At 39.0% G+C, this 13,854-nt stretch overlaps 1 protein-coding gene across 6 annotated transcripts in view; it reads right to left on the bottom strand.

Annotated features, from left to right (window-relative positions):
• IL1RL1 (interleukin 1 receptor like 1) overlaps window positions 1-13,854 on the bottom strand; it is a 101,280-nt gene that overhangs the window by 33,428 nt on the left and 53,998 nt on the right. The window contains exon 1 of one of the 6 annotated variants that reach the window (XM_003909060.5): window positions 1,651-2,920. The exons of the other annotated variants lie outside the window; for them this stretch is intronic. The gene's annotated coding sequence lies outside the window, so the exon portion shown is untranslated. Of the gene's footprint in view, window positions 1-1,650; window positions 2,921-13,854 lie in introns of those variants that run through there. 6 annotated transcript variants of the gene reach the window in all.

Below are 13,854 nucleotides of genomic sequence, written 5' to 3' on the forward strand. Positions count from 1 at the left end.
TCTTTTCCACCAACCTGTAGTAGGACCCTACTGCACATGCACGCACATGCGCACACACACACACACTCATGCAGATGCACATGCATACTCCCACAATGGTGGCATCGCCAGTGTTGGAAGACTCTTGCACTGTATCCCCCCAACCAGACTTCATTTGCCCTTAGACATGGATGTCAGCCTGGCTCAAAGTCATCACCGGAATCCCTGGGGGGCTATCCTTTGCAGCTGTCTGCCTCTGCACTCTCAGAAAACCAGGAAGTATGGAGGGATGGGCAGAGAAATATAAACCCTTGTGATTATAGGACAAATATTTTAAAGGACATAGATGAAGAGAGTTCTCCTAGAGGAAAAACAGGTATCTGAAAACCGAAGACATTCCAGATACACTTGAGCTATGCGGCCACATCTCCAAACACAGAGGCACCCAAGTAGAAAAGTAACTTGGAATCAATCTCCTCATCTAAACAATGCATTCAAGAACAGAGAGAACCCCAGGTCCTGCTGGGGATCCTGTAACATTCACATCAGCAGTGCCAGCAGCCTATCTACAGGGCACAGAGATCAAAGTTCCCCAAGCGGGGAAGGAAAAAATTAAGGACAATGATGAGGTCTGACAACATTAAGTGCTGAGTGCTGCCTGAGTAATGCACTAAACCCTTACACCCGGTTAACCTTCAGAAACTCTGATCATGATGTTAGTACGAATATGCTAGTTACCTCTTTGTAAGCAAGGAATTCAAGATTTAAAGACGTAGATGAGTTGCCTAATGTTATGTAACAAGTAAGTGTAAGAGCAGAGATTAAATGCAGATCTGCATTAGTCCAGAGCCTTCTGTCTCCAACACTATGCATGGAATAGCCAAAATGAGATAATCATGTCCATAATGGTATTCAGAAACGATGGCACATGAAGAGTTTGGCCTCAGAATCTGGCAGGAGAATGGTTATAGCTAGACAGAAATATGCCTCCCACTTTCTTATGCCTGGAAGAAATTATAAGGAAAAACTGACATTCAGTGGATAAGGCTTTGGGGGCCAGTTCTGCCATGTCGACCTCTGCAACCCTCTGTTGAGTAGCCTTCAGAGAAAAGAAGAACAGAGCCACCAAGCAGAGGATCAAAGCAGGCAGCCGCAACAAACTTGATCTTACATCAGTCATTCACTCCCCACCCTTCTGGAAACAATGGCCCTCATTCAGGAGGGCCTTCTCATATCTGCATATCCACCCCGCTCATGTCCCTTCTCTATTTCCTTCTTGCAGATGGCTACGATCCTGCTTCCTCACCCCTTTGGTCAGCAACTTCTTGCTTCATTAGTTTCGTTTTTTTCCTTCATCTCCATCTGAGTAGATTACACTGCTGGATTTTGTGGATTTCAGAAAGAATAACTACGGAATACGAGCACTCTATGTGTATACTGCAAAGCCCCCATCCTTTCTTACCCTCAACCAGGTCTTTTCCAACACATGAGACCAAAGTCCCGTATTACACAAATAAGATTTCAAGGGATTTCATCAATCTGTACCATGATTTTCCCATTGGTAATACTACTTTTCTCACAAGCAAAATTGATAACAGTGATTATTATTAACCTCAATTTTGTTCCCTTTGAGATAAAAGTACTTTTGAAAAACACCCCAAAGGCACTTACCCTCATTGGGTTGTACTTGAGTTCTTTCTTCCTCAACTGTCTGCGCACAGTCTCATAACTCGGGAAGCCAATTTCTCTAACAACTTTAGAGCTTTACTAAGTGCAACAGCCGCCCTCTATTTAAAAACCTCCCATTTTCTTTTTCAGTTAAGAGACAGGAACCAGGTTACTGATAAGCTGAACCCGAAGATCACACTGTTAACAAATGTTAACTGCAGTTTTCACCACATTCTCCTCTACTTGAAAGATCTTTGATGAAGTTCTATTTCCAATTTTTACCTTATCTCTGTAGATGGTTACATTTTGTCTTAACTATATTTTGCCTTCCTCGTGAGTGACTTTCTCAGCAAAACCTCCCCAACTCCATGTAGGTGGCAGGTCACTCATTTCCCTTAAAGCGAGCTGTGTAGTTGTAACTTCCCTATGGTCACATTTCTAAGAACAACAATGTCCATTTCTGCTGCAAGTTGTTTATTTGGTGTTTTTTGGTTTGTTTCTGTTTTTTTTTGGCGGGGGGCACAGAGCCTCTCTACGTCACCCAGGCTGGAGTGCAGTGGTGCAATATCAGCTCACTCTGCAGCAAGTTTTATAACTGATGCCTCACTGGCAATGTTTTTGAAAACTTTGACACATGTTGTGTGCTTAAGTGTACACCAGACTCTGTGTGCAGTAATTTGGTACATGCTATCCCATGCAATCCTCAGAAGCTAACAGGAGCCTCAGAGAGGCAAATTACATTACCCAAGGTAGCAGCCAGTACAAGGGAAATCCGGGATCCAAAGTGTCTATACCTGGGCTTTTTCCACGTGCCCCAGATGGCCTATCTCAGGTGGTTGTAATAGAGATTTATGGACACGAGATGCAATTATTAGAATTCCGGATAAACTAACCTTCATTATCTATGCAATTTTTAAAAATATTGGTGACTTTCAAATAATCAGGATGTGCCATCTGCCAGAGTCCTCCCTAATATAGTAGAGCATGAGATTTAGGGAGAGAACAGCCTAGTTTTCCTCTTCGCAGCTGCTTGTCTTTGGGCAAATTCTCTAACCTCTCTGTCTTGTGTGAAGGGTATTGTTGTCAATACTAAATCAATAACCTATGGAGGATGTCACCCATATTAATGAACACTGGTGATTTTCTGCTCTATCATATACCCATCCTATCACACCCAGCACAATTGTGTTTAAAATAAAAACAAACCTTCTGGCCAGGCGTGGTAGCTGACACTGTAATCCCAACAGCCTGGCCAACATGGTGAAACCCTGTCTCTACTAAAATACAAAACATAGCTGGGTGTGATGACGCACGCCTGTAATCCCAGTTACTCAGGAGGCTAAGGCACTAGAATTGCTTGAGCCCGGGAGGCAAAGGTTGCAGTGAGCCAAGATTGCACCACTGCACTCCAGCCTGGATGACAGAGTGAGACTCTGTCTCAAAAGAAAAAAAAAAAAAACCTTCAAAATGTATTTGAAAAGATGGAATGATTCATAATATGTACCATATCTAAAGATCATGTTTATGTCAAGAGACTAACAAAACCTGGGTAGCACCTGACCTTCAATCTTCAGCATCTGAAGCTCATTTTGGTTTGGGTGCAGAGCTAAGATGTCTTCTCTATGTGAATATAACCTCACCCCCCAACCCCCACCTCAACACACAGACAAATGAACAGCTGTGTATACTCTCCAATTTTTGTGGATTTGTGTCAAGACCCTCGTCCCACCAAGTGAGCTAGATCACCTCTTCTCCTTACTTAGGGTTGCCATACATAAAAGATGAAAATCTACATCAAGGAGATAATGGTAGACTTATTTGCATACTATGCAGTCTTTAGGTGGATTATGACTTCATAAGGTCATCAATCATTTATTCTCCACTGCTACAGAACTGGAGAAAATATACCTAAATAATACACAAAACAATACTCATTGATGTCCCCAACATTGTGTCAGGCACTGTGAGAGGTGCAAGAGAAGATGAGACTCATTGCTGACCACAAGGAACTAAAATAAAGACCATGGGAAAAGAGGGGTGGGGACAGGGATGTAGGATTTTACAAATCTGCAAATTTAAGATTCTTTTTTTTTTTTGAGACGGCGTTTCACTCTTGTTGCCCAGGCTGGAGTGCCATGGCACGATCTCAGCTTACCGCAACCTCCGCCTCCGGGGTTCAAGTGATTCTTCTGCGTCAGCCTCCCTAGTACCTGGTATTACAGGCACCTGCCACCATACCTGGCTAATTTTGTATTTTTAGTAGAGATGGAGTTTCTCCATATTGATCAGGTTGGTCTCAAACTCCCGACTTCAGATGATCCCCCCACCTCAGCCTCCCAAAGTGCCGGGATTACAGGCATGAGCCACTGCCCTCAGCCTCAAGATTTAAATTATACAGAAATTTACAGCAGTTAGAATATTTTTAAAATTATGGTGTGTTATCAAGAGACTATAAAGTAGTCTTTACTCAGGAGTATAACTTATTGGCCTGGCACAGTGGCTCCTGTCACTTTGGGAGGCCAAGGCAGGAGGATTTCTTGACGCCAGGAGTTTGAGACCAGCCTGGGCAACACAGTGAGATTTTGTCTCTACACAAAAATTTTTAAACAGAGTGGAACTCAAAAAAATTTTTCTAGCATGGTTGACCTGCAGTTCTATCCTAGTTCTAGATCTCTTAATATCCTTCACATCACATGAGAATCAAGGCAGCAGTATTTAGAAACTTGCACCACATCCGCTGTGGAACTTACCCTTCAGTCTCTATCATTGGCATTTACATACTTGATTGTCATCAAAATGAATAATGCCATTTTCAGTGCTTCCATAAATAGTTATCAAATTCAGGGAGACCAACATCCATCAAGGTCCTCCTGAGTTAGTGATAAAGAAGGCCACATCTGAATGCAGATATGAGGGACTGAGCAGCCGTGGGCAGCTTGAGGAAGTTTCTCTTGAATGATCCCTCTATGCCAGGGCTCTGCAAAATGTGGAATTCGGACTCCTGCTGCTGTACCCACCTGGCAGGGAGAGACTAGGCAAGCCTGTAAGGGGCCAAGTCCTGCCCCGCTGTGAGGATCGCTCCCCAGGGGTGGAGATCTTTAATGGTGCACCCCAAGCATGGTTTGCTCGCAGGCCATGACACCTCTTGGAGGTAACTCTCCTTAATGAAAGTGCCCCAGAACCAACAAAGGCAGCTCTCTAAGGAGAGGCAGAACAACATCTGTGACAATTCATCAATCAGTGACCTGAAAGGAAAGATCAAAGTTGGCCAAACTTATTTGTCTGAAATGAGAATAACATACAGTGCTCCTGGAGAAGCAGAAAAGTGGAGTTTGGGCACACACATGTGTGCTCAAGTGCTTGTTTGTGTGTGCACATGCAGGGTTGTGTCCACATGGAGAGGACATATGAGCTGTGCACCTAAACCAAATGAGTTTTCGGAATGTTGAAAATTGTCCTAAATTGGCAAAAACAAGAGGTTAGCTGGTCTTCCTTGCACTTTGCAGAAACAGGTTCAGATCCAATACCAATTCCACAGCTTATGATAACCCAGAGTCCCCTCATGACATTTGCTGATTTCTGGGGCTCATTTTCTCCGAGATCCTGTGTCTCTAGCTGCAGGAATATCATCTTTGTTCCGCTCAGCATCAGCCCAAAACTCAGTCCCCTCTCCAGTTTGCAAAAGAAATCCATTTACACCAAACATTTCTAAAATATGGTGTACCTAGCTAAAGATTCACATATCACACGGAAGACCTTATGGCCTCCTACCATCCACCAGGTCCTCTTCCTCCTCTCCTCTCCTCTCCTCTCCCCTGCTCATCACCCCTCTTCCCTTCTTTCCAGTGCTTGTCGCTGAATGGGCTCAGCCCAAATTCACCAAGGTACTAGGCAGCTAGAAAGCTTTATCTCTTTTAGAAAGAAGGCAGATTGGCTGGGTGCAGTGGCTTATGCCTGTAATCCCAGCACTTTGGGAAGCTAAGGTGCATGGATCACCTGAGGTCAGGAGTTCAAGACCAGCCTGACCAACATGGTAAAATCCCGTCTTTACTAAAAATACAAAAATGAGCCAGGAGTGGTGGCAAATGCCTGTAATCCCAGCTACTCAGGAGGCTGAGGCAGGAGAATCGCTTGAACCTGGGAGATGAAGGTTGCAATGAGCCAAAATCCTGCCATTGTACTCCAGCCTGGATGACAAGAGCGAAACTCTGTCTCAAAAAAAGTTTAAAAAAAAGAAAGAAAAGAAAAGAAAAAGAAAAAGAAAGAAAGAAAGAAGGAAGATATAGATGGCAAATCCATTTTTCTCTGTCACATTTACCTTTGCTTCACCTTCATGTCTGCATGAGTACCCTTTCCCTCACTTCTAAAACATTCCCTCTTCTTAGTTGGTTGCTTTAACCCATTAAATATGTTGTCTAGTAAAACCTACTCCTTTACTCTCTTGAGGAGTATAGACTTTTTTAAAAAGTAGAAAAGTCATAAATACAAATGTTTGAATGGCTTATACACGAATTCCAGCATCTATGAAAGAAACAAAACTGAAGTAGAATTCGTTTTAACCCAGAAAATTCTAATCAAACCTAATACACAGCCAGAAACGTTACCCTCTCTTAAGATTAGCCCTGTGTGTCTTTACCACACCCCTCACTCAGAATGCTTGTTTTCATGAGATTTAACAGGAAGCAAAAACTCAACCTTATTTTATGGTTACACCATAATATGTGCATTCAGATCTTTCATGATTTGATAATGGGTAAAAAATCTTCCTGTGTTCACAAATTAAATTGGCTGTTTTTTATTTTCCTGAGGCAGTTAGCCTTAATGATTGGCTCCTATTTGTCTGAATATGAACTGTAGGGATCAAAGACTTTGCTGTATTCATTCTCTTTCTTGTCCACTCTTTGAGAAATTAAAAATTACAACAAGGCACAAAAGCTAGTGTGTTTCACTCTTCCCCCTTACTCCTATTCCAAAGTTCAGAAAAAGTCTATGTTTAGTTGAGAGTTAACAGAGGTGCTTGATTTTGGGTTTGTGGAATAGAAGTTATGTTAAAACCACATGTTCACCTGGAAGAAAAAAAATAATTGGTAAAAAATTAGATTTTTATATTCTCTCTCTGTCTCTCTCTCTCTCTCTCTCTCTCTCTCTCCATACACACACACACACACACACACACACACTTGCCCCTTCCTTCCTCATCCGTCTTTTGCTAACTAAGCAAAAAAAAAAAAAAGATTTACTCAACGGTTTCTATAAAACACATTTAGTCACATTTTAACAGGGTTCACGTGTCCCCCACCAGCCTTGAATAGTTTAAGCAAAAGAATGAGCAACTGGGTAGCTAGAAATTGTGAGTTGTCAACAAAAAGTACCTTTAATAGCTGTGGCAGGCAGCCTCCAAGATGGCCCCATGATCTCTGCATCCTGGTGTTTACATCCTTGTGTAGTCTTTTCTCTCACTGTACCAGGTCAGGTCTTTGTCATCAATATAATATGGAACAAGTGATCACGTGCCATTTCCAAGATTAGGTTATAAAAGGCATCCTGTGGTCATCTGGGACGCTCTCTCTTGAATCACCCCCTCTGAGAGAAGCCATCTCAAGGGCAGCCCCAGAGAGTGCTCCACATGGACAGGTCCTGAAGCCTCCTGCCAACAGCCACATGAGTGAGCCTAGCAGCAAGTCCTTCAGTTGCAGTCGAGTCTTCAGAGATGACAAAGTGTAGTCAACAGCTTGACCACAATTTCATGAGCAATCCCAAGGCAGAACCACCAAGCTAGGTCACTGTCAGATTTCTGACCCTCAGGAACCACGTGAGATAATAAAGGTTTACTGTTTAAGCTGCTAAATTTTAGAGTAATTTGTTATGGCACAATAGATCCCTAATAGCTGATAGAAAATGAACTTATACTATATTCTTTGTGGATCTAACAACAAATACGTAGAAGTCAGGGGTACTTGCTAGTAAGAAATGACTTGATCTCCATGGGTTGTTTTTTTTTTGTTTTTTGTTTTTTTTTTTACTGTATTTCCCTTACAAAGTAGTCAAAAATTCAACTGCTACTCCTACTCAGAAGGCCTTTTAGTGTCTGTGATGTCAGGAAGCCATTTTTCTTATAACTCTGGAGTTTCTGTTATCAGAGGAAACGTCCGGTCTTACAGATTGTTCCACAGATATTAAAAGCACCTTTTCCCTAGTCTGATCACATAAAGTCTCTCCCTTCTACATGCTCATTCTATTTATTCAACAGATTTTATTCATGGATCAGAAGGAAACACATTTGTTTTGTCAAGAAAGCAACATTTCACCATAATGCCCTCACAATCGGGGGTCTTCCCCAAGTTACTACTGGTCAGCAGTGGCGTCTGAGAGACCTCAGGGAGACAGATCTCTACGAACCCTGAGGGGACACTCAGCGTCCTTCAGGCAATAGCAGTTGTGATAGCAAAGGCAAGCATTTGTGAGAACAGTGGGTGAAGGACCCCTTGGGCAGCTGCCCATGCTTTGTGCAGACAGTCTTCTCTTTAATCAGAAATGTTCCGATGATGCAATGCCTTCCTGCCGTATTAGCTCTTGTGCCCTGAAATCTCAAACAAGCACTTTGCCTTATGACATGGTAAGAGCATAAAAGGAAAATCTGATCTGTAGGTTACATTCTCAGTATTTTCCCTGTGTCGTGGCTTTCATGCTTTGGTGTCTCAAATACCCTCTCTGCTTCTCCCATTGTAAGAATGTGAGAGGAAAGGCTGATCTGTAGATCGTGTTCTCACTCTTTCCTCCTGTTGAAATGTTGAAATAAATGTCAACATTTTCCTTCATGGCTGTATTTCTTCTAAAACCTAGAACTCTAGAAACTTCTATCTGGGGCTGGCAAAAAATTAAAGATGTCCTTTGTTTTGCTGAAATTACCCAGTCCTGTCAATATGCATCACAGAATACCCTCTGAGGTCAAGTCCAGATATTTTGAAACATTACAAGAAAATTTAGATTTAGGACGGAAAGGAGATTAGGAAAGGGGGAAAAAAGGTGATTTCACAGGGACCACAGGCATGCATTTTCAGGAAGGATTTTAGTCATCCACTTAAAATTGTTTTGCTTCAAAGTTATATACAGTTCTCTAGAAATTGATGACACATTTTTTAAAACAACACCTTATTTGCCAATGTACTTGTGTAATATGTAACACATAACATCTAACAGGCACTGCCCTTTGGTCTGAAGCACACAGCACCAGAGTCATGGGGCACAAAAGTCACTTAAAAATTATTGATTTATATCAGTAATGCACAGTTAATGAGTTTTTAAATGTATAGAATACTACAAATGAAAAAATTCTCAGCCGGGCGCGGTGGCTCAAGCCTGTAATCCCAGCACTTTGGGAGGCCGAGATGGGCGGATCACGAGGTCAGGAGATCGAGACCATGCTGGCTAACACGGTGAAACCCCGTCTCTACTAAAAAATACAAAAAATTAGCCGGGCAAGTGGCGGGCGCCTGTGGTCCCAGCTACTCGGGAGGCTGAGGCGGGAGAATGGCGTGAACCCGGGAGGCGGAGCTTGCAGTGAGCTGAGATCCGGCCACTGTACTCCAGCCTGGGCGACAGAGCGAGACTCCGTCTCCAAAAAAAAAAAAAAAAAAAAAAAAAAAGAAAAAATTCTCATACCCTAATACTCAGAGATAATTATAGTCTAACATACCCACATATTTTCTGCTGGCCTTATTTCTTAGAGAGTATGTGGATACAATTGTGCAACATATATATATATATAACTATGTACAAATATTATATATACACAACAGAAAATGCAAAACTTCCCAAGAGACACAAAAGAAAACAAGTGAATGAAGAGTCATGTCATGCTTCTAGAGAAGACTCAGTAATAAGATTCATAATGAACTTTTTTGGAAGTTGACAAAATAATTCTAAAATTAAAGTGAAGAATAAGGGTAAATGGCAAAGCTAACTTCTCAGTAAGTGCCTGTGTGTGCCACACACGGGTTCCACCCACACAATCATCATAATAAACTTATAATATAGGGACTACTATTACCCTTACTTTACAGATAAGAAAACTGAGCCATGTCGAAGTGAATAAATTTGCTGGGTCACATTGCCAGGCAGCTAAGAAGCTGGGATTTGAACCCAGGCACAATGAAAGTGAAGCCTGCACTATTATCCAAAATCTGCATTGCTTCTCAATTTTCCAGAAATACATAAGATCAGTCAGGAAAATATGAAAAATAGTAAAAGGTTAGGAGAACAGATGATTTCTCCTTAAGCCTACTGTTGTCCTACAGATATTCCTCTGTGGATATTCCTACAGATACTCTCTTTTGAGCCTACTGTTGTCCAATAAAGTTTCAGTAATTAAAAAATATAGAACAGCCACAGGAGGAGACAGACGACTTACAAGAACAGAATAAAAGATCTAGAAACCAATGGAGCATTAATAGGAATTTATCACAAGATTATCAACATGGTGAAAAAATCAGTATATCAAACCTGAGAGAAAGAATAGGTTTTAAATAAATGGTGTTATGACCATTTTATATTTAATTTAAGCATTACAAATGGTTTAATATTATCATTATAAAATATAAACATATAAAAATAATCAGTAAGAAAATTTAATCAGTAAGAAAATTAAATTCCAAGTGGATTAGAGATTTAAAAGGAAAAAGAAAAAAGTTAAATCTGTAAGCAGATAGAATTAAGTATTTATTTGGTAATGAGGTATAAATAATATTGGCCTTCTAAACTCAATGATAGAGATAGGAATCATAATGTGAAAGACCAAATAAATCTGATCACATTTGAAAATACCATAAATAGAGGGCAAGCAAAAAACCGATGAAAATGTTACAAACACACACATATGCATACACGTGTGTGCACATGCGCACACACACTCAATAGAAATATTTTATAAATAGCAGAAAAGACAACAATCTAAACTTTAAAATATGCAAAAGATATAAACTAAATTCAAAAAGAAAGTACAGAGATTTTCAATTAACTAATTAAAATATTATACATCAAAATAAATAAAAATACTAATTAAAACCAATAAATGTGCCATTTTTACTCATGAAGCCTGGAGGTTTAAAAATTTATAATAATGATACCTAGATATTTGGAGAGATAATAAGCATACAAACTGGTGCAACCTTTTTAGATGATAATTTGGAAATCTGCATCAAAATACCCCTGAACTCAGCAATTTCTCTTCTGTTAATACAGTTGAGATAATCATGGATGTTCAAAAACATTTAGCCACTCATTCACCATGTTGTAATAATAGTAGGAAAAAACTAAATATACAAAATAAAGAATTAATTAATCGATGGTACTTTTAAATAGTAAAATACTTTGCAGTCATCAAAAATGATGTAGAGTAATAATATTTAAATAAATAGAAAATGTTTGTGATACACTTTGTTTAGAGGACAAGTTTTGTGATTTCTACTTCCAGCCAAGATAGAGTAACAGGAACAAGATTTACCCTCCTGACTTAAACAACTAAACACTGAACAAAACGTATGAATCTACGGCTCTCAAGATATGAACATCAGGCAATGGACGATAGTGAACCTTGAGAGATGAGAAGCAAAAAAAGAGCCCAGCAATTGCCCTGATTACTGCCTGGAGAGTTTCTGATCCGTAGCAAAGAGAAGAGGAAGACAGATGAAGTCCAGTGGTCTCTCTGAGATAAGGAATCAGAGCTGGGACTCTGGGAAGGCTAAGATAACTTGAGTTCACAGAGTACTGAGAAGGAGATCACTATAGAGATATCTGTAGAGTCCTCTTCAATTACTCAACTCAGTACTGATGAGCTCATGCTTCTGAGGAAGTGATCTGTGGTCAAAGAAAGAACCACCCAAAAAGATTAGAGGGAACAGTCACCACAACTCTTACAGAGTCAGAAATAGTACCTGTGCCCACTATTCAAAATGGAAAATGACATAACTCATGAGTTTTGTCTCAATAGTAGTATAAATTAACCACAGACTAAATGTCACTCTGGGTACACATAAAAAAACTTAAAAGTAAGACCCAAAAAGGTCAGACTTGTTTCAGGGCAACATAACAGTAATTCAGAGCATAGCTCAAATATTTATAGAAATACAAAAATATTCAGCCATCAGTATGTTAAAATTAGCACTGTCTGGCATACAATCAAAAATTTTCAAGCATAAAAAGGAGCAGAAAAATACTACCCTTAATAAAGAGAAGAATCAATCAATCAAAACTAGCAAAGAATTAACATAGATAGTAGAATTAGCAGGAAAGGACATAAAAACAGCTATTATATCTAAATTCTATATGTGAAAAAAAATCTAGATGAAATATTGTATTAAGCAGAGATATGGCAGATTTAAAAAAGACCTAAATAAAACACCTACAGATAAAAGCTACATTTCAGATGAAAAATATATTGTATGGGATAGAAACTACGCAAAATAAAATACAGACAGAAAAAAGATCTGAAAAAAAATACAGCATCTGTGAATTGTGGGGAAATTTCGAGTCATCTAATGTAAGTGTAATTGAAGTTCCAGGAGGAAAGGAGTGAGCAGAAGGACAGAAAAAAAGTTACGTGAAGAAATAATGACCAAAATATTGCAAGTTTGATGAAAAGCATAAATCTCTGAAGTCCCAGAAACTCAAACACTAAAAATAGTGATAAAGAAAAACTCTTGAAAGTGAGAAAAAAAAAAAAACATGTTACTATAGAAGAATTAGGGAGAGAGTGACATCAGATTTCTCATCAGAAACAATGCAAGAGGACAGCAGAATGAAATCTTTAAATAACTGAAAGAAAAAGTCACCTTAGAACTTTTTACTCAATAAAAACACTGCTCAAAAGTAAAGACGAAATAAAGACTTTTTCAGACGTACAACAGCTGAAGTAATTTGTCAGTAACAGACAAGTACTACAAGACATGTTAAAGGAACGTCCTCCAAGTAGAAAGAACTGATACCAGACACAGATCTGATCCACAGGAAGGGATGCAGAGCACCAGAAATGGTAGCTATGGGGTAAATACAAAGATTTTTATTTCTTATTGTTTAAATTATTTAAAAGATAATTGATTGTTTGAAGCGAAAGTAATGACAATGTAATGTGGGTTTTATAATATGTGTAGAAGCAACATGTATGACAGCAACAGCACAAAGGCCAGAGAAGAGAAATAGAAGTTGACTGTCGTAAAGCTCTTAAATTATCAGTGAATTGGTAAATATCACCTGAAGGTGAACTGTGCTATTTAAAGATGTATACTAACTCCGAATCACCCTAGAGAAACCACTACAACAGCATAACAAAGAGCTATAGAGAATGATCTTACAAAGGAGAAAATTAATTTGGAATTATAAAAAAATACAATTAATCCAAAATAAGACACAAAAAGGATAAATGAGGAACAAAGAACAGATGGGACAAATAGAAAACAGATAGCAAGAGAAGAACTTTAAGCCTAAATATATCAACAATCCTATTAACGTAAATGATCTCTGAACACCCCAACTAAAAGGTAGAAATTCTCAGTTTGGATTAAAAAAGGAAAACCCAACAACGTTCTGCCAACAAGAATCTAACTTTAAATACAAAGACACAAAAAGACTCAAAGCAAAAGAAACAAGATTTTCCATATTAATGCCAATCAAAACATAGCTGGAGTGGTTATCATAAGATTAGACAAAAAAATGCATATTATATATTGCTCTAAAATTATATATAACCAGGAATAAAGAGAGTTATTCCATATATTATAGATAACCAGGAATAAAGGGAGTTATTCCATAATGATAAAGGGGTCAATTTATCTAAAGAATATAATAATACTAGCTGTTTATGCTTCTAATAATTGAGCTTCAAAATACATGAGGAAAAAACTGATAAAAATGAAAGGAGAAATGGAGAAATCCTGAGTTACAGTCAGAAATATCAATATTCTTCTTTCAGTAATTGATGGAAGAACCAGAAAAATCTGTGAAGATATAGAAAATATGAAAACCACTGTTAAGCAATTAGACCTAATTGACTTTTGCAGAACTCTCCACCCCACAGCACTGGAATAAGCACTCTTCTTAAGTATACAAGGATCATTTACCATGAGAGAGCATATTCCAGTCCCAAAACCAAGTCTCAATAAGTTAAATGGATCAAGGCATACAAAGTGTATTATCTGACAGCAATGGAATTAG

This window comes from Papio anubis, chromosome 14 (assembly GCF_008728515.1).
Source record: "Papio anubis isolate 15944 chromosome 14, Panubis1.0, whole genome shotgun sequence".
Classification (NCBI taxonomy): Eukaryota; Metazoa; Chordata; class Mammalia; order Primates; family Cercopithecidae; genus Papio; species Papio anubis.